This window comes from Choristoneura fumiferana, chromosome 7 (assembly GCF_025370935.1).
Source record: "Choristoneura fumiferana chromosome 7, NRCan_CFum_1, whole genome shotgun sequence".
NCBI classification, from domain to species: Eukaryota; Metazoa; Arthropoda; class Insecta; order Lepidoptera; family Tortricidae; genus Choristoneura; species Choristoneura fumiferana.
In genome coordinates this window covers 11,615,312-11,638,053 of record NC_133478.1, presented here as the reverse complement: position 1 = coordinate 11,638,053, position 22,742 = coordinate 11,615,312, and the positions used below count along the sequence as shown (strand labels likewise).

General features: G+C 35.0%; 1 protein-coding gene across 1 annotated transcript in view; it reads left to right on the top strand.

Moving 5' to 3' along the window:
• Positions 1-22,742, top strand: part of rsh (Rap GTPase activating protein radish) — a 204,271-nt gene that overhangs the window by 37,711 nt on the left and 143,818 nt on the right. Inside the window, exon 2 of the mRNA XM_074090187.1 lies at positions 21,913-21,975. The gene's annotated coding sequence lies outside the window, so the exon portion shown is untranslated. The remainder of the gene's footprint in view (positions 1-21,912; positions 21,976-22,742) is intronic.

Genomic DNA, 22,742 nt, shown 5'->3' with positions numbered 1-22,742 from the left:
CAGGTTGTTATTTCGAGATTTTATCCCTATACCGTGGGAATATCGGGATAAAAAGTAGCCTGTGGGTTATTCCAGATGTCCAGACATACATATCTACATACCAAATTTCATGACTCTTAAGCCCAGCGGTTATTAGTTCGAGATAAAAATCCCTATCCCGTGGGAACATCGGGATAAAAAGTAGTAATATTAGTAGGATTTTTGTATAACGTGCTTTTCAATGAAGAGTCATTGTGGGTGGATATCTAGCAGCGATGAAAATTGCGAAAGATACATTTTGTTTTTTTTCCAAAACTTTGTATTTTTTCTATAAAATACATGTAATTTTCGGAAAAAAACAAATGAGAAGTTCGTCTGAAAAATACAGTCATACACGCATAATACTTGTTTAATACTGTGTATCCTACCTACTTCCTACTAATATTATAAATACGAAGTATATGTATGTGTGTGTGTGTGTGTGTGTGTGTGTGTGTGTGTATGTTTGTTACTCCTTCACGCTAAAACGGCTGGACGCATTTGGATGAAATTTGGTACAAGATAACTGAACGTCTAGAATAACACAAAGGCTACTTTTTATCCCGATATTCCCACGGGAAAGGGATAAAATCTCGAAATAACAACCGCTACGCTTAGTCATGAAATTTTGTATAGTTATTCTTAACACAACCTCAATGAAGACCACGATATATACATTTTGGGTATTCCCAGGTGAATTTTGTAAAATCTCGGAATTTCAATTGTAACTACCAGCTTAGGATTTTAATGCCCCCAACCGTGGCAGATATTTGTATGAATAATACGAATGTTTGTTCTCACGTCATCTTGAGAGCTGAGGTACGTCACCGTTCTTGAACAGTGCCCCCTATTCTTGTTTAAACTTAAAATACTTATTATCCCACGGGATTGCATTACCTTGATATCAAGTCTCAATCTGTCTTTATATGTGCGCCAAGTTTCATATAAATCGTTCAGCGTTATTGCGTGATTCCGAGTAAGAAACATCCAAACATCTTCACAAGCTCTCACATTTATAATATTAGTAGGATAGGATACTCGAATCAACATCATTATAACCCTCAAACTACCGTCTTATGAATAAATAATGCGAAAAATACATCGTAAAATACTTAAACATGCGAAATTTTCAACCGAAGATTCGATAGGAAAGATTCTGCATTTTATTGAAAAATACAGGGGCATTTGAAAGATACATGTATTTTACAAGTTTTTTTTTTCACTGCTAGATCTAGCCGCATAATTTATGAAAGTCTGTAATATTTATTATAAATTTTTGTAATTCAGAATTTTCTTATCTTACGCCAAAACCAGTGATTTTTAGGAATTTTTCAATGGTCGTCCTGTGGAACTCTATATACTTTAGGTTAGGTTTGTTTTATAGCAATGCTGAACAAGTAATGAATTCAGAGAAAAAGGGCTAATGATATACAATACATTATAACAAACATTATGACTTTCAACAATTATGCGTGCTGACTTGGAACTATTTAGTCGTTATATTTTCAACGAACTCTATGTATTATTTTACTGAATAAAAACATTGTCCCTTAAGCCATCTGAACACTTATCATTTGATTCGGCCTTATTTTATTCCTCCCCCAAACGGTATGAACATATAAGTATGTCTGCAAACACGTTTATGTGGTTTGATATTTGTAACCACTTTGGGAGTTATAGCAACATTAACGATCGTTCCCGGGACTTAATCCAGGATTACGGGATCGGCCGATTGCAAATACTCAAAGGCGTGGTTGGTAAAATCCCCACTCACGGGGAAAGGAGGTGTACGGTCTGCAACGGACGCTTTTGACTCTATTTTAATAACAATATTTTCTATACAAGCGTTTTTGTTGTACGTAATGTATACCAAATTGCGCTTCTGTGGGATGACACGCTGGCTCCTTCCTATCTCTTAAACATAAGATCTAGATGGACAAAGCGCCAAAATAGTACTAGAGCAGTAAAGTCAAGGAATTTAATTCATGGGCCACCATGGAACCTTTTCAAAGGAAAAATCATTACGACTTTCCTTGTTAATTAATGCGATGTCACTATGACGTTTACTGTGAAATGGTTCCAAGGTGGCCAATGAATTAAACTCCTTGACCGTACCAAAACAGTGTTATGTTTCCTATACATCCATATCCAATGGTATAAAGATAAAGAAAGAGATAGTGAATGCGATCGTGAATGTCAGAGCGTTACAATACGGCCACAAGGCTTAAAACTTGTAGGTACCAATAACACCGGTATTAAGGCGATATGTACCGGTATTTTTGGTACTTGTTTCAGGTCAGGGCCTGCATGACGACGTCACCGTAAATTATGTAAAAGCCTTCTAATTACCATTACAGTAACTATATAGCGTGTCTAAACAATGAAAATGAAACAGCGTTTATTCTATTATTTTTTTGCAGAGGAATTACAAATAAGGGTCCTGTATTAGAACACTCTGTGTTACAGGACCCTTGCATAGTGATACACTGTTGATTGCCACAAGTCGCACAGAGAAGAATAAATAACAGCATACGAGAAGAGCAAGGATTTTTTTTTTTCATTAAATATGAGCAAAGAGTAGTTACCCACTCAACTCATTAATCTCTCGTATGCCAGAAATATAAAAAAACTGCATTCAAGTTTCATTTATTTCAAGGAACACCAATACTACAGATTAAAATATAACCTAACTAACAAAAAGTTGGATAACCCCCGACTTTGTCACTTCAAAGTTCAATATCTCAAATACATATCTAATAACCATCGCTAGAAAACCTGATTTCAAATAAAAAAAACCGCATTCAAATCGGTTCATCCGTTTAAGAGCTACGGTGCCACAGACAGACAGACAGACACACATAGCGGTCAAACTTATAACACCCCTCTTTTTGCGTCGGGGGTTAACAAAATAGAAAAAGATAACCTTTATTTGTGACTGGACATCCGAGAGGTAAAATTGTGTGAGTAATGTGCGTTTGTGTGTGTGTGTGTGCGTACGTGAGTAGTGTGTATGTGTGGGTGGATATGTATATGTGAATCAGTGTAGGCGCGTTTCAGACAATTTGTTGATTGATAGCTGATCTTTTACTTCCGCTTCTGACAGTACGTAGACTTAAAAATGTCCAGTAATACATTTATTTAGTTAGAAATGCTTCTTTGTTTTTTTTTTCTAAACATAAGTATTATATTAAGCAATTTTTATTTGGCATCTCTTAACTTTAACTTAACTAACTGATAGAACTTCAACAACTAAGTTAGCAAACAATGAACCAAAAGCTATTCACTACAAACACATCAAACCAACACAACACAATATAATACGAAAACTTGACAATGCCTTACTTTAGTTAAAGGCGGGCACTTACTCGATATTTAGTCAATAATAGTTATTTGTGCAACAAGAGAGCAAAGTTGTTTTTTGTTGTGAGTGTTTATTATATAATTGAATCCTGAGCGTAGCGAGTGATTTTAGGTTAGAATACTGAGAGCAGCATGAGATTCAAACACACGTGCTGCAAAAAAACTTTGGACTCGTGTGACACATACAATTTTTCACCTCGGCAGCGAGAACATAATTTAAATGTAACATAAGAATAAAACCACATACACCAAACAAACACAATTTTTAAATATAATCCGATTATGATACAAGTATAATAATCACATTTAAAACCTTTACTCAAAAATGATACATACAGTCGCGATTACACGTGGATTAACATCTATAAAAAGTCACCAGAAAGTTAAGAATGCCAAACATTATTCAAAAGCGGTAAGTAGAGAGGTTTTGAATTCGGAACGAAAAAGCGTCCAGTAGGTACTATAAAAATCTCATACTCATAACATGCATTGTAATTTGAACTTAGAACTACTTGTAAAATATGTCATACTTATTTTTTAATACTTCAAAAAGTCTCATCTTTATAAATGTAATTAAACCTTTAAATATGATTTTATTAAGGTTTCTATTACGTAAACATAAATAGATTTGTTACAAATTCATTCAATTTGACAAATATTTATTCCAACTGTAGAGGCAGTAAGTATACGGAATTCTTTTATAAAAAATAAAAAACAAGACAAGCGGCTTTCGTGCAACGAGGTTGCATGCTTTATTAAAAGAGCGGGAAAATTTACATTTTTGAAATATTTCGTTTCCATATAATTTATTAGGTATTTATTTTGTTTTTTATTTATTTTTTGTTATTTATTTCTATTAATGTATATATTTTTAATACCATACATTTAATTTAAGATTGTAATCAACACATTTGATCCTGTCTCTCGCTTTTTTCGTGTTGAAGTGAAAGTGACAGATCAAAGTGAAGTTCAAATATTTGGAATTCAGTGAGTAGACCCAACACTATCCTCAGCATTTAAAAAAAAAAAAAAGTTACTTTATCTTACGGAGTGAGCAAAATGCGATTTTGCTCACTGATTTCTCATAGCAAAACCTGCCTGTTTGAGGTGCTGAGGTGAAAATATAATTAACTTACGGTTCAAGGGAATATATAGGTTACAGGAAACTGTCGTTTGTAAATCCAATACCAGTTTTAAGATTACTTAAGTAACTCATAGAGCTAAGAGTACAGTCAATAGCTTTTGATTTACAAACCACTGTTTCCGTATTCGCCTTTACTCTTTACCTAACCTTACCGTAACGCCAGTAAACCCTTTATAAACGCTTGTTTAAGCTTTTATTAATTAGAAATTCATTTTGTTTATATCACATTTTTTCAAATTTGCTTTTATGCAATAGACAAAGCACAATGATCCTATCAGCTTTCGTAAGAAAGTGATCAATTCTGAACATGGACTTAAGTGGCTATAAAAAGACAATATAAACACCTTTTTTAAACACGGGCTGACCAAACGGTGACTAAATTACTGACACTAGTAGGTACATGTTCTAAAAGCCCAATTTACATCGCGAGCAGAGCGGACTCCTACTCAATTAACAATAAACAGATTAACGTACATACAACGATTGGCTGCATGAAAATATTTATTTACACCGAACCTCTATGAAGTTGGTTGATGTAAGCTAAACTAAAGTCATTAATGAGTCCGCTCCATTCGCGGTGGAAACCATGCTCGAAGTTGAGCGTATCCGTTCATATTTTCTCCATGTTATGTCTTAAGCTTTATAGTCTCTACGCAGGAACCAGCTCGAAGAGCAAGTTTCCGTCAAGCATGACACAACAAACATGTCCAATCTTGCATGTTCACATTAATTTATATGTTGCCTCAACTGCTAGCCAACAATCAAGAACCTATCCAACAATATTAAGCGGAGTTGAAACTACATGCAGTGTGCTGTGTGCCTAGATAGAGTAATCTTGTGATAGTGAAGAACAGGAAAAATTATTTTTATTGTTGGTGGTTGTATTCAGCTAACATAAATGTATGTACCCAATGATAACTGTAGTACAACAAATAAAAACTACTATAAAATAAAAAAAAAATCTAAAGCTTGGTAGTACCTAATAAAGATATTATGTATACGTAGACAGTCGCACGTCTTTCCTGAAACATCGAAATTCTTCCACGTCTTGAACCAATACCGATATTCGTATAGATGTGCTTGAGTCAAGCTCTCGATTTCCTTAAAGGGAAATTAACAACTACCGTTGCCGTCAAAGACACGAGGGTTCCTCAAGGGTAGCTATTCACGCAAATTTAATTGGAAAAACTTTAGAGACATGAATTTATTAGCATAGGGGATAGGTTTTAAATCTCTTTAAAATACCAATCAGTAGATTAAAATCTGTAGGAGCTTGTAAATAATAATTTTCGACTAGAGACAAAATTCTGAACGCCGTTTTCCAAAGCACTGAAATCATCGACGTAACTCAAAGAATATGAAAGTTGAAGTGACAATGTGCAGGCCACATCGCTCGAAGAACAGATAACCATTGGGGGAGAAAGGTCCTCGAGTGGCTTTCGAGTGGCGACCGCGAACTGAAAGACGAAACGTTGGCAGGCCTGCCACCTGGTGCACTAACGTCATCGCAAGAGTAGTGACAAATTTCAGTTAACGATTCTTTTAATCACTTTTGTAGTTCCAGAGCATGCTTCCTACAAACAAGGAACGCAAAGTTCACCTCTTTATGATACTACAATATAGATATGTACAAGTTCACACGCCGTCATGCTTAATTTCTAGTTGTGTAACTTTGAAAGCGCACTTGCCACGTTGGAGTTTCCAGAGTCAGATCGGAAGTTAAAGAATTATTTGACTAGTTTACCTATAACCGGCTACGTGTCTCTAGTGGAAGCTGTCTCCACATACAAATGTCCGTGCTGCAACTTTGGAGTAGTAAAATTCACAAACGAACAGTTAGTGCAGATAATGAAGGTTTCTCTTACTTTTCATAGTTTGTAGCGCTTAGCTTAATATTCGCTTATTAAATCAAAAAAATAACAATAATGGGCGTTTAGAATAGTATATAACAATAATATGAAGTTCACTCCTTCAATATTTGTGTTGCTATGCCTTTGCAGGGCGTAACTTGTGTACTACTTGATTATTATATTTCCAACTTTAAATTGTAATGTGACTTGCAATAAACGATACTAATTCTAACTTAACTTGTAGAACTTGTAGGGACAAAAACGTAAAATCACTACCACATTTCTGTACTCCGATTGGTTTGCACAAGTTTAAGCAGGACACTAGAGTTAGACAAGGAAAAATTGTAATCGATATCCATAATGAATGTCTTGCCATTCAATATAAACACGTACTCTGTGTATGTACTCGTACCGGCTAATTCTTCTACATACTTATCAAATAAAACAATAATTTACGAACTAGCCTTTTCATTACCAACACTAGTTTATAAATAGGAATTAAATTAAATAGTTTTTTTTGCTGTTTAGACTGGAATGTTACACAGGCAGTTTTAACAGATTTACAACATTTTTTCTTTCATATCCATCACTTTCTAGGTATAACGAAATAATGCTCTACCAACAGATCCATACGGTAATGGAAATCTCAAATCCATCATCATCAGAATCCATCATGCATCAAGAACGGCGCTCTCTCTGTATGTTTCTAACTCAATGTTGTAACATTGAATACTTCAGTTAGTACAATAAATTGCTTTATTTAGTTCTAAAAGTAGTAGTAGTAAAATTTTTCTACTGATTCGTGGTGTGCAATAAAGAATATTTCTATTGTATTTTATTGTAATTTCAGTTTTTTTTTACAAGCTTTTGTTTAATTTCACTTATTTGCCCTTAAAAACGAAATTTGGCCCTCTTTCGGTAATCAGATTGACGTGAAATTTGTCATACTAATGAAAGTCCGTTGACAATACAATAATCTGGTACCAATGACCTGATCTTATGATGAACCCGGAAAGTAGCTACGGTAACTCTGGGTTTAAAAGAATTTATTATAGTTTTAGGGTTGATTTTCCCAAGGAGCACTTTACTCCTTGATGATATTTTGTAAATAATACCTACTATCTAAAATCTTGATTTATACACACATTATACCCCAACATCTCAAGTGAAGTCTAAATTCAAAGACGAACAATTTTGTATGGTGTTCTTTATCAACGTAAATGAAGACTATGAAAGAAGAAGAAAAAAATCTATAAATCTATGGAAGAGAGCTCTCTGAAGCGACAAGCTTACCTTGAAAAATGTTTATACGTACTCGTACCTGTGTTTTCTGTACTGCTTACTATCTGTTGGTGTTGTATAAGAGTCATTGTATTGTATTCTATGATGAAATTTTTGCGTATTCCCGTGGGAATTTATAAAAAAAATGTATTTTTCCCCTACTGATAGACTAATTTTAAATAAAATGCTGCATTTAAGCATGCCACTCAGACTAAACAAAGCCAATCTTGCCTTTTCCCGTCTCTCGCTGTACCTAAGAGAGTTTTCTTTCACTGCAGCACCTAATTGGCTCGAGATATTTCGCGTACAGCAAGGCAAACACGCTTTCGTCATTGACAGCAGAACCTGCCTTGTGACGTAATGTAAGTGGCATTTCGAGCTCTCTAATTAGATAAGTTCATATCAAAGGAGACGAGACGCAAAGTTATATTTGGCTTATGAACTTGGAATCGCGCTTGTTTGCTGCTTGTGATACATTGCAATAACTTAGAAACACGCTGAATGGATTTAGCAGAATGTTTAGCGGCGTTTGAATAGGAATTTGAAACTCGCGCGTCTTCTTAAACAGTGATCGGCAGTTTGGTTGTATTCCGCTAAATGTCAAGTAGAAATCTTAATATGGATACGCTACTAAGCCCGCGATATCAATTAACACTTACACAAATAAGGTTTTTGTTGAAAATATAGTTCTTAAGCTTTACAGCTTGAATTTTTTGCTGACTGTGCTTTTTGTTGACTATACTTGCATTGTCGTCCAAACTACATTTCCTGACTCAATTTAAAATTGATGCCTTGCATATATGTATGTTATATTTTTTGAAATTCAATTGTTTTTATTCAAATATAAACAAATCTACCGCCGTTTTATTGTGAAAGAGTCACAAACACATATTTACAAAACTTTCACATTTATAATTATAGAAGGATCAATTTGGTAGATATATTTTCGTTAAATATGAAGCAAGTAATGTCAAACAAATAACGAAAAGTCCGTTTCCAAGTACATACAATAACCCGACTAAAAGTACAACGCATCAACTTAAGGCACAAGGGCACGAAAGAAACCCATTATTTTGATCAATTTATAAAAGATCCGCCGTGCTCTAGGGTACGCAGTTGTAATCTCGTAATTATTATAGGTTTCCCTCCCTTCGATTTCCTGCCTCCGACATATCCGGAAAACGTTTGTATTGAGATGCCAAAAGGAAGCCAGGAAGAACCGCTGAGAGTCGTAACGAGGTATCTACGGTTCTACGTAAGAATATAGCGCAATAGAAGAGACACACTGACGGCTTAAGCTTCCGCAAATGCCTAAGGCCAGATTGTCCGAAATAATAAATTTTTGATTCAATTTTATATGTTCTAAGTAATCTACTTCTTTTCGGTCTAATAAAAATACAAGATGTCTCAAAAATTATTCTGGAATATTTTGACAGATGGTAAGAATAAGAATAAGATGGTGGGTTTAGGTAGACTGGATTACCCCCATAAGTGTTTTTATCGGAATTTTGGACTTTAAATTAAGTCACGCTCAATCTTACCTACATGTTCCAAATTTCAGCTCAATCGGATACCAAATGGTCTTAAAATATTTGCAAATTTTGGATCCACATCTCACAAACACACAAAAACTTTCATATAAATATTGCAGGTTAACTCGGCCCTTACTTAGTCATGAATGACAGCAGTCGACTCGTGACCACTGCCGCTGCAATGTAGTCAAAACGTCGGGATGATTCTATCAATTATTAGTCGGTGAAAATCGCAAAATCCCGGGTTTACCCCGGGTCATGTAGAAAGAAAGGAATGGTTTTTATCGTTTTATTCAGTGTATTTAAGTTGAATGCAGTCGGGCTTGAGGTGAAGAGCGGGAGCCTCTCCCCCCGCTATCCACACGCCTCACCTCAGTTGCCTTTAATGTAGTGCTGTCCTTAATACCTGTCGTACAGTACACATAGCGATCGCGTTATAGTATTTTATGCAACAGTTGTATAACAGGGTTCACGAGCTTTTTTTGACTTATACAAAGTTGCATACAATACTTTTTCTTCGACTGGGTACTTGTTAATTAAAATACAAAATTAGAGAATTTTTTTATTTTATTTTTTCATACTTTAGTAAAAAATAAGGCAAACGCAAAGAGAACGTAAACTACAATAAACAAGTGAGAAATATGAAAATGACAAAATTTGTCTAAGTTACATTTTGTTTAACGTTTTAAACTTTCGTGATTCTCACTCCACTTACATTTTGTTTTTGATTAACGTTTACTTGCCTGTGACGATGTTAAAAATACGCGTTACTTAAATGTTGGCAGGCTATGGATTACTATGTTCGGAAAGTTTTCTAGTCGGTATAAAAACCATATAAAATATGTAACTGGCACTTTTAGCCTGACCGAACGTAAGAATTAAGAAAAAAAAGTAAGTGGTTGCAGCAGGGCTACTACGAAACTCGAGACTCGAAGTTCGTGTCGAGCGGTCCCTGTGAAACTTATATTATTTGATACGAGAGCGAGAGGGACGGTACTATACGAACTTCAATTTTCGAACTTCGGAGTAGGCCCTCAGTATCGTTTTAGCAACATTACGATACAGTGCTATTATGACGAATAGACAATATAGACTTTTTCAGAATCTTGTTATGTATGCTGTCATATTACTGTTCGTGATTAAGTAAATCACAGATTACAGTACATAGGAGTAGAAAAAACTCTTATGGCACCCCGTATTATGTTTTGTTTTAATGATGACTGATCGGAGTTCGTTCCCGTTTTTTTTTTCTTTTGTTAACGGTTTAATCCAGTTACATCCATCGTGTTGAGTCACGTTGAGACTACGTTAGATGAAACAAATAAAAGGTTAGGTGCTAAGGCCTGTTTATATACATAATTATGTGTTTAAAGCGCGAAAGTTAAAAAAAATAAAAATTAAAAGAACCTTCTGTATGTCGATAAATTCGTCATCATTAATTCTAATAAGGTCGCAACACTGTCGCATTCCTGAGCTCTGCATTCAACTCGCGCGGTATCTGTATATAATATACTTATCCGTTGCTTGATACCCATGAAATTCTACCATGGAACCCTCGGTGCGCTCGTCCGATTCACGCTCAGCCGGTTTTTAATCTTTGAATGAATGAACGACTTCCAAAATACTTCGAAGTCAGTATTATTTTTAATTATCAAGGCACTTAAAAGTTTCATTTATTTTGTATTTTGGTAAAATTTTAATACAGACTTTAAAAGTGAGGTATAAAAAGCCATTGTGAAAGTTAACGTCAAACAGTGGTCAGTTTGTTTACGTTTCCCGAGCTCTTCGGCACCAGTCTCACCGCAGTATACCGTTGCGGCGTCTTTATTTATTTCTATAAAACTTTCACGACTCTATTGAGTTTAAGTGAAGTCCTGGAACGCGGTGAGGTAGAATTTAAATATTGGTTTACTTTAAAATCTTGGTAACTTCGTGAATAAACTTGACTTTAAGTTGTTCCAGTCTTTAGTTTAACTGATTCAAAGGTTGCTTGTACTGTTGTATTTGTTATATTTATGTTTAAAACAGGACTTTGGGTTTTCTCTGTATATATTAACTGGTAATTTATGCAATATCAAACCAAATATATAGAACCTTCGTCAAATGAAAATTAATGCCAATACAAAAATTAAATAATAAATTGATGTGATATTTTAAATTTTAAATAATCACGAAATATACAATAGTTTAATTAAGCATGCATTTAGATTTGTTTTGGTTTTGGTTTGTGAATCGAGTAAAAAAATTTCGTAGATACAACTTGGCTCTGTACCGAATCGTCTACGAATCAAAATGACCACGACTTTAGATGGTCTAAAAAGCATATGCCCATTATGTTAATTGTCTATTATGTGAATTGAATTCGCATAACGTCCATGAAGGGGCACGGCCAAATATCACAACAAGTCTGAGTATATAAAAATATCCAATGTATTAATCGTCCAAAGCGTAAATTACGTAATGTTGCCCATAAAGCTGAACGCCAAAATCGCAAGAAGTCCAAAATATTATAATGTCACGTATGTCACGATGTTGAGTGATTGATTGTTTGCTTATTCGCTTTCAATAAGATTTGACGATTTGCTTTTTTGGGTAACAGCGTTTTTGACAATATGTAGTTTGGACATTATGCTACCTACACGAACTAATTGCTATTTTGATGTTCTGCGTTATGGATGTTATGCTAATGGGGCAAATTGATAAAGACATCTGACATTTCGCTTCTTGGTCAATTTGAATTGCTGGACATATTTTGCTATATAGACGATTCAGTACTAAATCAGATTGGGTTCTTGTCATATTCAAGTAGCTTAAGTTAATAATGTAACGGCTCAACGAAAGTTTTCCTTCAAGCATAGTAGACAAGCAAGCATGCGGATGCATGGATACTCATAACTCCGTGGGAGTCACTGGTGTGGATCCTCATTTATGCTCTTTATTACAAGCTTTCATATTTTACTGTGACTTCTGCACGTCTCCTTTCCAATTCTCGTCAGAAAGCTTAGTTTTATGAACGAAACCCTTTAGGCGTGAGTCGTATGCATTTGGTCGGTTTCTGATAATACTGAATGAGTTCTTCAATCAAATCAATCAAACAATAGCCATATTGCTGAACATTGTGTTTTGACGCGTACCTGACTGACTGATATTGTTTTGTTTTGAATTAGATAACAGTATGTACGTGATTGATCAGTGGAACAATCGGTAGCGTGTATGAACAAAGCAATCTATGTCGTCGTGTAAATGTACACTAGGTAGCCAAACTAATTGTTCTTAACAAACATTACAGATTTAAATAATACTAAAAAGTTGTTATTTATACACAATTAATATAATTTATAATTTTTGATTATTTGTGGTTTGATTAATTTGTTATTCTATTTAATTTGACATATTTGTTTTATTTAGTCAGGATTTATCTTTAGTTTATTAGGTAATGTGTATAATATAACATTGTAAATTTTCTATTTAATAAATGATGATGAGTGTGAAAAAAAAAAAAATATAAAATAAACTAGCCGTTACCCGCGAATCATTCGTCCGCGCAGAATTCATTTATTTTCTACCCTGCGGGAACTATGCAATTTTCCGGGACTTCAGGAGCAAAGAAAGATAAAACTAAAACTATCTTATTCTAGGCCAAAAGCCGTTTATTTACAAATGAATATCACCCAGTTGTTATCATTATTTAGACCAAAAAAGTGACATTTTCTGCATTTGTCCCGAGTTTGAATGATGGTCGGCCAATTGTTGGAACCAAAAATTACTCGTATTATTTTCACTGTGATCCGTACTAGGTACTTGTTACTTATCTGTTTTTAAATCCGACTGCGTAAGAAGGAGAGTTTATCTTTTACATTTTAATATTATATACACACAACAAAAAAGTCTTGGAATCTTTATTCGTAGAAAAGTTTGATATTTTTGACTCAGTTGTAATAGGTATATACGCCTATATTGACATATTCAAAACTGTCTACTTAGGGATAAAAAAAATATCCCTAAGCACTTTTGAACAAGTTGGAGGTAGCACGAGAACTAAGGGTAGCATCAAGCCAGTCTAAACTGTATTGAAACACGTGAATTTTTTACATAAGCCAAACATAGTAAAGTATTTTATTATGACTGTTTACCGGGTTGGAGCTAGTTATAAGTTCAAACTACAACAACAGTTTAATTAATAACAACAACAGAGTAATTCTGCAAATAATTTTATAATATCTTTGATAGTTTTGTTTGTGTCCTGAACAATTGATACCTCTCAAATGGCCAATATCTCGAAGTGAGCGAATTCATGTATAAAATAACATTAATAAATATAAATAACATACGAGAAAGTGGCATAATACAGTTTTATGGGATAAAAAAGAACTTTTATAATTTCGCCATGTCCGTCTATCTATCACACATGTCAAATTACACAAAGGTTGAAAATAATAGTTTCGCAGAATATGTTAACTACACGATCAGTAAAAATCATCTATACTTACACTTAATGACCATTATACGTGTGTCGCCCTATCCTATTTCATGACTAAGCCCAGCGGTTAAAATTTCAAAACTAAATCCCGTAGGAATATCGGGATAAAATGTAGCCTATAATGTTATCCCAGATGTCTATCTGCATACAAAATTTCATCTAAATCTTTATAAGACTTTCAAATTTATAATATTAATTCGATGAAGTGCAGCCTGTAATTATGTTAAAGAGGTTTTCCCCACATTACACCGTATCACACCATGATCATTATAGCAACGTGTTAGGCAAAAATATATTCTTTTCATACCTCTCCTTCCGAATAGTAACTTTTCCTCCCTGACGAGAGGGAGCAAAGTGCAACTTTTCTGTTCTAGGCTTTTCTAAGTGTTTTATTGCAAATGCCATTTTTTGAAGTTGATAATTATAAAGCCACGCCATTTTCTATGCTGGTTGTTCTTTAATAATATGTAGTTTTTTTTTTCAAACTTCTTAATGCTCGCTGTGAAAAGTTGTATGAGCCACTCGGGAGCAAAATTATTTTCATCTTGGGCGTTAACACTTGAATCCTTCATTACGCTCAGGATTATACTTTAGAATCCCTCGCTAAATTCTGGATTCAATGTACGCCCTCGCCGTAAATACACCATTTTGCTCCCTTGTGACACAAATAACTATTGTTTGTATTGAAAAATAAAGAGACTATCCCAATAGCACGTTTCGTAACCAACCGTTGCCGTCGCGTGTCATATAAGTACTATGCGTTTGACACTCCCTCTAACACGTTCCTGTAGGGCTACTACGAAACTCAAAACTCGAAGTTCGTATCGTACCGTCCCTCTCGCTCTCGTATTAAATAGTATAAGTGTCAGAGGGACCGCACGACACGAACTTCAAGTTTCGAGTCTCGTAGTAGCCCTGCTGTTATGCGGTATTGCGGTTATGGCATAATACGGTGTAATGTGTAGAGACCTTATAATAACCAAAGAAAACGACGCTACATTTTACGTTCAACAAATATGCTCTAAAAATACTCGGCCGGGACTGTAGGAAATTAAAAATCCCGTCCGATTGTTCCGGCCATGTCACGGCTTTCCGATTCGCCGGACTCAGTGACGGTTTCCCTCGATTGCAGTGTTTTTTACCTTCAAGGTTATTATTAACCCCCGACGCCAAGATAGGGGTGCTATAAGCTTAACGCCAATGTCTGCATGTCTGTCTGTCTGGTCGTGACATTATAGCTCTCAATTGACTGACTTGGGTGCGGTTTTTTACGTTAACCGAGCTTCTTACTGGTGGGTCAGCTTAGCTATGTTTAATTAAAATCAGTTCAACTTAAAAAATGTTCAGTCTTAAGTAAAATGTATTCATGATTATCTTGACCCTGCGTTTATATCGAAAGTAATAAATAATTAATTGGAATTCGCACGAAAACAAAAACTAAAGCAAGTTCTCCATGTTCGTAACAAAGAACAACTCAGCTAAAATAATTAAGATCAAAGTAGAAGTGGATTGAATGAAACTTTACTCACATTGCATGTATCGCGCGTATCAATAATTAATTTTCATCTCGCGTCACCTTTTTGCGTCTTATTATTCCAATTGTGTATTTTTAGACAAGCAATTCTTTGCTATGTATTTTATATCGTTGTTTCTATTATAAATAAATAAAAATAAAATAAAAAATCATTTATTGCCACATCATAATTACATATTTAGTTCAGTTATTAATCAAATTCATTACATTATCAAAAAAAAATTGGAAATAAATAACCCAGCAGCTACCTACGTTCCGGCAATGGGTACCAATCTCAGCGAATGCTGGACACATGGCAGCATGCACCCAGCGCTGATTTTCAGACCGGCCCCTTTAGCGGAGGCTAGTATAGTTAGTTATATTGTTGGGCGAGGCTTCTTCATGGTGGAAAACTACGTAACAAGCGTTACGGCTTGACGTAACGTGGGGCCCACTTTATACTATTCGATGGTTATTTTTTATTCTTTACATCTAATGTATTTTTATGTGTACAAAAAACGCTTTTTGTCCACGTAATAAGAGCGAAAAAGACGTTTACCCATAGGTAAACGTCGTTTCGCGTTGGCCGAGCCGATTGACGTCTTTTTCGCTATTATTGCGTGGATATAACGAGTTTTAATTTTGTGCTCAGCTAAAGCTGATTCCGTTCCGACAGTTGTCTGAAAAGCCGTATTATATAACAAGCAGATAAGGCAATGAAGAAGCCGTGGTGGCCTAGAAGCCGTGGTGGCCTAGTGGTTTGACCTATCGCCTCTCAAGCAGAGGGTCGTGGGTTCAAACCCCGGCTCGCACCTCTGAGTTTTTCGAAATTCATGTGCGGAATTACATTTGAAATTTACCACGAGCTTTGCGGTGAAGGAAAACATCGTGAGGAAACCTGCACAAACCTGCGAAGCAATTCAATGGTGTGTGTGAAGTTCCCAATCCGCACTGGGCCCGCGTGGGAACTATGGCCCAAGCCCTCTTAGTCTGAGAGGAGGCCTGTGCCCAGCAGTGGGACGTATATAGGCTGGGATGATGAGATAAGGCAATGTGCATGGTGTTAAATGAACCCACCAGTTCCAACCACCAGTGCACCTAGCCGAGCAGCGCGTGCGTGATGTAGCAATGAGAGTTTCTTGAGAGGCGCAATATCGCTAGATTGAGAGGTCCGCTTAACGTACAGTCTTGCTTGCGATTGGCGCATTTAGTTATTTAAACAACCACAAACTAGCGCCACTACTCCTCACTATACTAGCGCCAAATAACCTGTCACAGAAACCCTAGTTGCAATGGTTGCAATCGAGTTTTCATTTGTTGTTTTTTTTAAGAGATTGATCCATAGCTCAGCCCGACCTTAACATTCTCTTTAGCATTTTCAATCGAATGGGCCTAGATTTAATGCAAGTAAACGTATCGTTCTGGCAGCTATTGCTAATTTAGAATCCCGTACCTACGAGTATAATGCAACGAAGTGTGATTTCCTGTAACGAAAACTTTGAAATATGCATTTCAGTTTTAATTAAAAAGTGTTCGGTGCTTTACTGCGATTGCTGTGCTTTTAGTTTTTTATGACCTAGTTCGATGATTGGAAAATTACAATGTTGCACGTTTTTCTTTTAAATGAATTCATTATAGGTTAAAGTTTTAGTCATTTTAATTTAATAGTAGTTTCAGTCCTACGGATATTTTGTATTTTCTTAATATTTCTTAATAAACCAAACAGCTGTCTTATAGGTAGTTGCAACTTACTTCTGATAAACTTAGCGGTAGATTTTTCAATTCATCTCAGAAAACAGTTATAAAATAACACACGCCGTAATAGCTTTCATTAATATTCTATTTTTTTTAAACGAGGAATTCGTGTGTGATTATTACATATTTATTTATTTCGGGGATCTCGGGACCGAACGGCTCTATCGATTTCGATGAAATTTGCTATGCCCTAGCTTGATCTAGCTTGGTCCTATATGTAGGAAAACGCGTGTTATCGAGTTACATTATAATTCTTTTTTTGTATAAATTTCTCGCGCAATAAAATCAGTAAATTCGATACATCTCTCGTTAGCGTAGTGATCTACTTACGTCAGACACGACATGGTTTTATGTCTTTCTTTTTTTATGCTTATATTTACGATTTAGTTTACGATTATTTTAATAGGTATATTCTCCAAAAATATACGATTTAACAAAAATAACTCTAAGCAAAGCTTTGTCTTTTTAAGCAAAGAAGATTTGCATGAGAATTAAATGAGTATTTCAAAGATTTCTAATGCAAGTGTTAACCCACACGCGAATCGCGATGATGCAACAACGTTATGCATTTTCAAAAACATTCTGCGAATGCGAAAAAAGGTTACCTAAATATCTGGCCTAAAGTCTCCGTGGTTATCAATGATAGATACTGAACAAATCACTGTTAAGCAGGTGGTCTGACTGCGTTTTTATATTAAAAACAATAAAAAAAAAACTCTTCGTGCTACTGCGTGTATTATGGAAATCAAGAAGAATGTTGCCACATACAAATAATTAAAATAAATCTTAGTGTTGTAATCCTTAAAATAGATTTCAACAGATACGGGCCATCTGGAAGACATCATAAATCTGCAAACCAATTAATCTTCACGCCGTAAATATCTTGACACTGAAATAAACATCCTTAAACTCGTAGACACCGAAATCAAAAGAATCACAAATTTACCAATTTTCACGGCGTGCTTATTCCGAAGGATCTTTAGGGGGCTATAAATAAAGCACACGATGTAATTAACGTCAAGGTCAAAGAGGCTTTATTCTGGAGCTCGTCATCTAACGAACCCTGAACGAATAATGATCGGGCCTACTTACAATTTTTCGTTGTAAACGGAACGGCGAAGACACGACAAAGGCCTCGTGGACCGCTCGCCGTAATCACATTAATGAGGAGCACTGAAGGCCTACGACGATCTGATTTTTTTTTCACAAAGCTTCCAAATCTTTCTGTTACCCAAAAGGATCAAGGCTTTGGCGACATAGACATCAGTCAACTGTCGTGAGACGTATCAGCGGAATGTTCCTTCCCAATGAAGTCGCTGGGGCCGTGATTAGAGAAAGTGTTTCTTCCTTATAAATTATTTTGTGAACGTTCCATACGTATCTGAACATGTTTGTTGTGTTTCATTTAATATACTTTTTTTTTGAGTAAAAAGGTTTTTCGGGGGCGCTGGGCATAGGCTAGGCATAGGTTTTTTGAACTAAAATAAAAACAATTAGGTACTTTGCTCACCCGCGACCTTATGATAGCTACATCTATGCAAAAAAAATCTATTCATACATCTCTTCCACTTCCACACAGTAAGAATACACACAAACCCAACTATCACCACCACCACAATACATTGACGCGTTTCGAAGTCAACCAGAGTTCATCTTCGGAGCAACATAACCTTCACCTTGCTATGAGATATTAGACGATGACGAGATGTTAAATGTTAGGCTGGGGAGCAAAGTATTGTTTCTAGTTCATTGTAAGGGAGTTCGGCAAAGTAGGTACCTTACGCCTGATTTATTGAATTATTTAAATAGGTAACTTAGTTTTTACTGAGCAAGCTTTCTGCTAATAAAAAACAAACACAATTTAATACGATTGTAAGTATTACAAAAACTAGGTAGATTTTCTACATTTAGAGTTCCTGTATTAAATACACTGTTCATTACATCTTTATAGAAGCTTAAGTTAACACCGGTTTAAAGACATTATCATTACGCTTTTGTGGTAAGTTTTTTTTACACACGTAAAAATAAAAAGAGGTAAAAGGGACGACAGGGGAAGAGGATCAACATATCATTAATAATACATTTCGCCGACTTCCCCGTGCTCACCCATTTTGGTTAAAGTACGAACGGTCATAATCCACCTGCGTTCGTGACCATCAAACACTCAACTACTTCTTGTAGTGGACACATGTTCCCATTTTTTTTATTTCACATAGGATTGCCTAGAAGAGATTATTTTGAAGTAATAAAGCGCGCGTTGCTTACCTATCGTGTACTTAATTTTCTGTATGCAACTTTTTCTGATTTGATTATTATGTGGTAGTCAATAAAGATTTGTTTTTCATTCATCATCATCATTTTAGCTTTATATTACGTCCCACTGCTAGACACAGGCTTCCTCTCAAAATATCAGGGCTTGGGCTGTAGTTTCCTCAAAATGTTTTCCTTCACCGAAATACTCGTGGTGAATTTCAAATGTAATTTCACACATGAATATCGAATTACTCATAGGTGCCAGCCCGGGTTTGAAGCCACGACTCTCTGCTTGAAAGATCATAGGTCAACCTACTTAGGCAACCACGGCTTTTTAAATAATAATAATAATATAATAATTCTTTATTTAGCTAAACACAACAATCATAAAAGCATCTGTACAATAAATGTAGCTATATTGAAGTACCTAGTTCTTTAGGCTTGTGTTACAATTTAACATGAGCGTGATTGGACCATGTTCCTTACTCCCCGTACTAGTTTAAACTGTATCACGGTGAAGTAAGATTCGTCATCCTATTAATTTAGGTTTATATCAATATTTAAATAAAAAGTTACTGCATTGATTAATTGAGGGTAAGACAAATTTATTGTTATTGTAGTTAAATGTAGGTATAGATGAAATAATCCTTGTGGTGTATAGAGTTTCAGTCCAATGAAAGTGCTTTGCTTAATTGTTCGTACCCCAACCGTTTCGCTCGCGAGGCCTGAGGCGAAGGTGTTTTCTTGGGCAAGGCCCTCTAATTTAACTCGAAGCAACTCTACAATTAGTGCAGAGCATTTCAAACCCATTTCGTCAGCCGACACCCGCCTTAAGTAGCGATAGACTGATGTTCGCGCCACGGCGAAATTGTTAACTAATTTTTAACTCCCCCGAAATCAGTTTTCAAAGAAAATGTTTATCATTTAAGTTTGGAGGATCCTCAGGAGTTTAATCTTTTAGAAGGAAAACAACGGTTTATTTTGAAATCTTAAATAATGATTAGTAGTCCTTATGATTAGGTCATTAACATAATTTAAATAGGACCAGTCGGTGTTAAATAAAATCATAACTCCCTGTGATATCGTTAGAAAAATATGTTTTTAATTTTATTTCACAAATTAAAAAAATACTGAACACGAACCTCTGTCGATTTGTAATATTTAAAGAAGTTATATTAAAAATATATAAAATGTTTTGTTCTAGTCCCTACAATACAATAACTCTTTGTTGAACACCAACACATAGTAAGCAGTACAGAGTATACAGATATATAGATACACATATATTTGATCCCTAATTATACGGTTGGACATAAAAAGTGTACATTTTTATAACGTCAACTATTACACTTCAATACAGTGAAGTTTCTAACTTCAGTAATGAAAGTAGGGTCACTTCTCTCAGTTGCAGTTTAAACCAAGTTATTATTTTATATCTGTAAAATATAAATAATAAATTTAATGTAAGAAATATAAAGAATAGAAAATAAATGTAAAGAATAGAAATGAAAGGTTCTCACAGTAACAAAATATTCGAAGTACATTATTATAATACACTTTGAGTAAATAAATTGGTAGGTTTTTATAAAAAGGTGTCATATAAATTAAGCTATCTTTTTTAAATTTAACACTCACACGCTTCGTGGGAACTCATCACCGAAATACGGCTAAAAAGGATTTTCATAGTAAATTCAGGGTCTGGTCTTGAAAAGGGACGCTCATTTATTTCATGTTTTTGTTGAGCTTAACTCGCGCTGGTCAATTAAGCACATTCTGTAATAACATTCCCATAAAGAATAATTAAAAAAAACATTTAAATAGCTATGGCAGTATAACTGTTAAGTCTATCATTTTGTAGTGTTCTCATACTATACAGTTACCTGCATTAAAGAAAGCGTGTATAAATATCTGATAATGACTCTCTTTCTAGAGCCGGTAAAATTTGTCAGATATTTTTGCACGCTTCGTTGCGGCAGATATGAATGCAGGTGACTGTACATTTAAGATATTAGGTTATCTTCAAAAACACTCGTTTTACCCTATTTCACAATGTCCTTAACTTACTTCCGTGTAAAACACGTCAATAAAATGTACTTATGTTTAAGTTATGTTTAATTGTTTAAACCGAGAAAACTGTTGACCTACCTATAGTTAGAATATAATAATTTATTAGTATCTTTAAATGATAAAGAAAAAACTGGAAGGTTTTTGATTCAGAATCAAATCGAAAACTAGTTGCCATATCTTACACTAACATATTATTATCACGCAATAAGCAACATAATACTGTTTTCCATATGCACAGAGTGTAAGTGGAACTCGAAAAGTACGGCTCCGATGTCTGTTCGTCCGCCTGTCTGTTACTGGGCTAGGTATATCGATTTGATCATAATTTGCAGACAATATGATTAAATTTTTCAAATCGGTTCATCCGCTCAGTGTAAATACATACAGTCGAACATAGAACCTCCTCCTTTGTTAACCGACTTCAGAAGGAGGAGGTTATTTGAAGTCGGTTAAAAATCAGTGAAGTTGGGATCGGCTAGGATTAAGTAGAACAAGGTGTAATGTACGATGAACGTTCAAAACCAACTTGTGCTTGGCCAGTCATCAAACAGACGCTCGTTGTGGGTCTAACATTAAACGCCGCGAAATGAAAGTGTCATAAATTAAAAAAATAATCATTGTAACAAAAATATATATATATTTTCCTTCTTTTGTTTCAGATGCTGTTTCAGACAATACATTTGAGAGAGGACGGGTACTTCGTGATATTTTTTATGAAAAATGTAAGTATTGTTTCCCTTTCATTCATATTTGTGACAATCCTTTGCAAAAGGGTCCTTATGGCAGCTTGTGAAGTAAAATTGAAAACTAGCCGTTTTTTGACAAATGGTGACAACGGTTCAAAAAACTTAAAAATTAATAATTAATTTCATTTTTCGTATGACAATATAATTCATAACATTTGGTAAGATTTTTTTTGCTTCTTTTAAAAATTTATTAATATCAGAAAAATGCCTGAAATCGCTTGTGAATAATAGCAAAACTTCGAATATTTGAAGAAACTAAACGTGCAAACCTAGCTTTAATTTTGACTGACAAAATATCAAGAATTGGTCTAACTCTCAATTGATCAACGTTTTCGGGGTAAATAGAAATCATTGTCGCCGTTTGTATGAGAAACCCGACTACTCACTCATCCTCTTAACTATATGATAGTCTACAAACATACGGTGCGAGAAATATCATAGAAATTGCAGCACTCGATATTTCTCGCATCGTGTACAATTTCTATTAGATGTCACATAGACCGCTGGTGGCAGGGAGGGAAAAAAACAATGATATTGGCGGCGTGGCGCTTGTCTAAAATAAGGGATAATTAAACGAGTATATACTCGTATATATATTTAAAAAAAAAAACAATTTAGTTTACATCCAAAACCATAGTTTCTTCTACGTTTTGTTAAGTTTTTTACTAGAGTGCGTGTTTCGGAAGCAAATACAGAAAATACTTAAGCAAATACTAAAGAATATGGTCAAGACTATCGAAGGC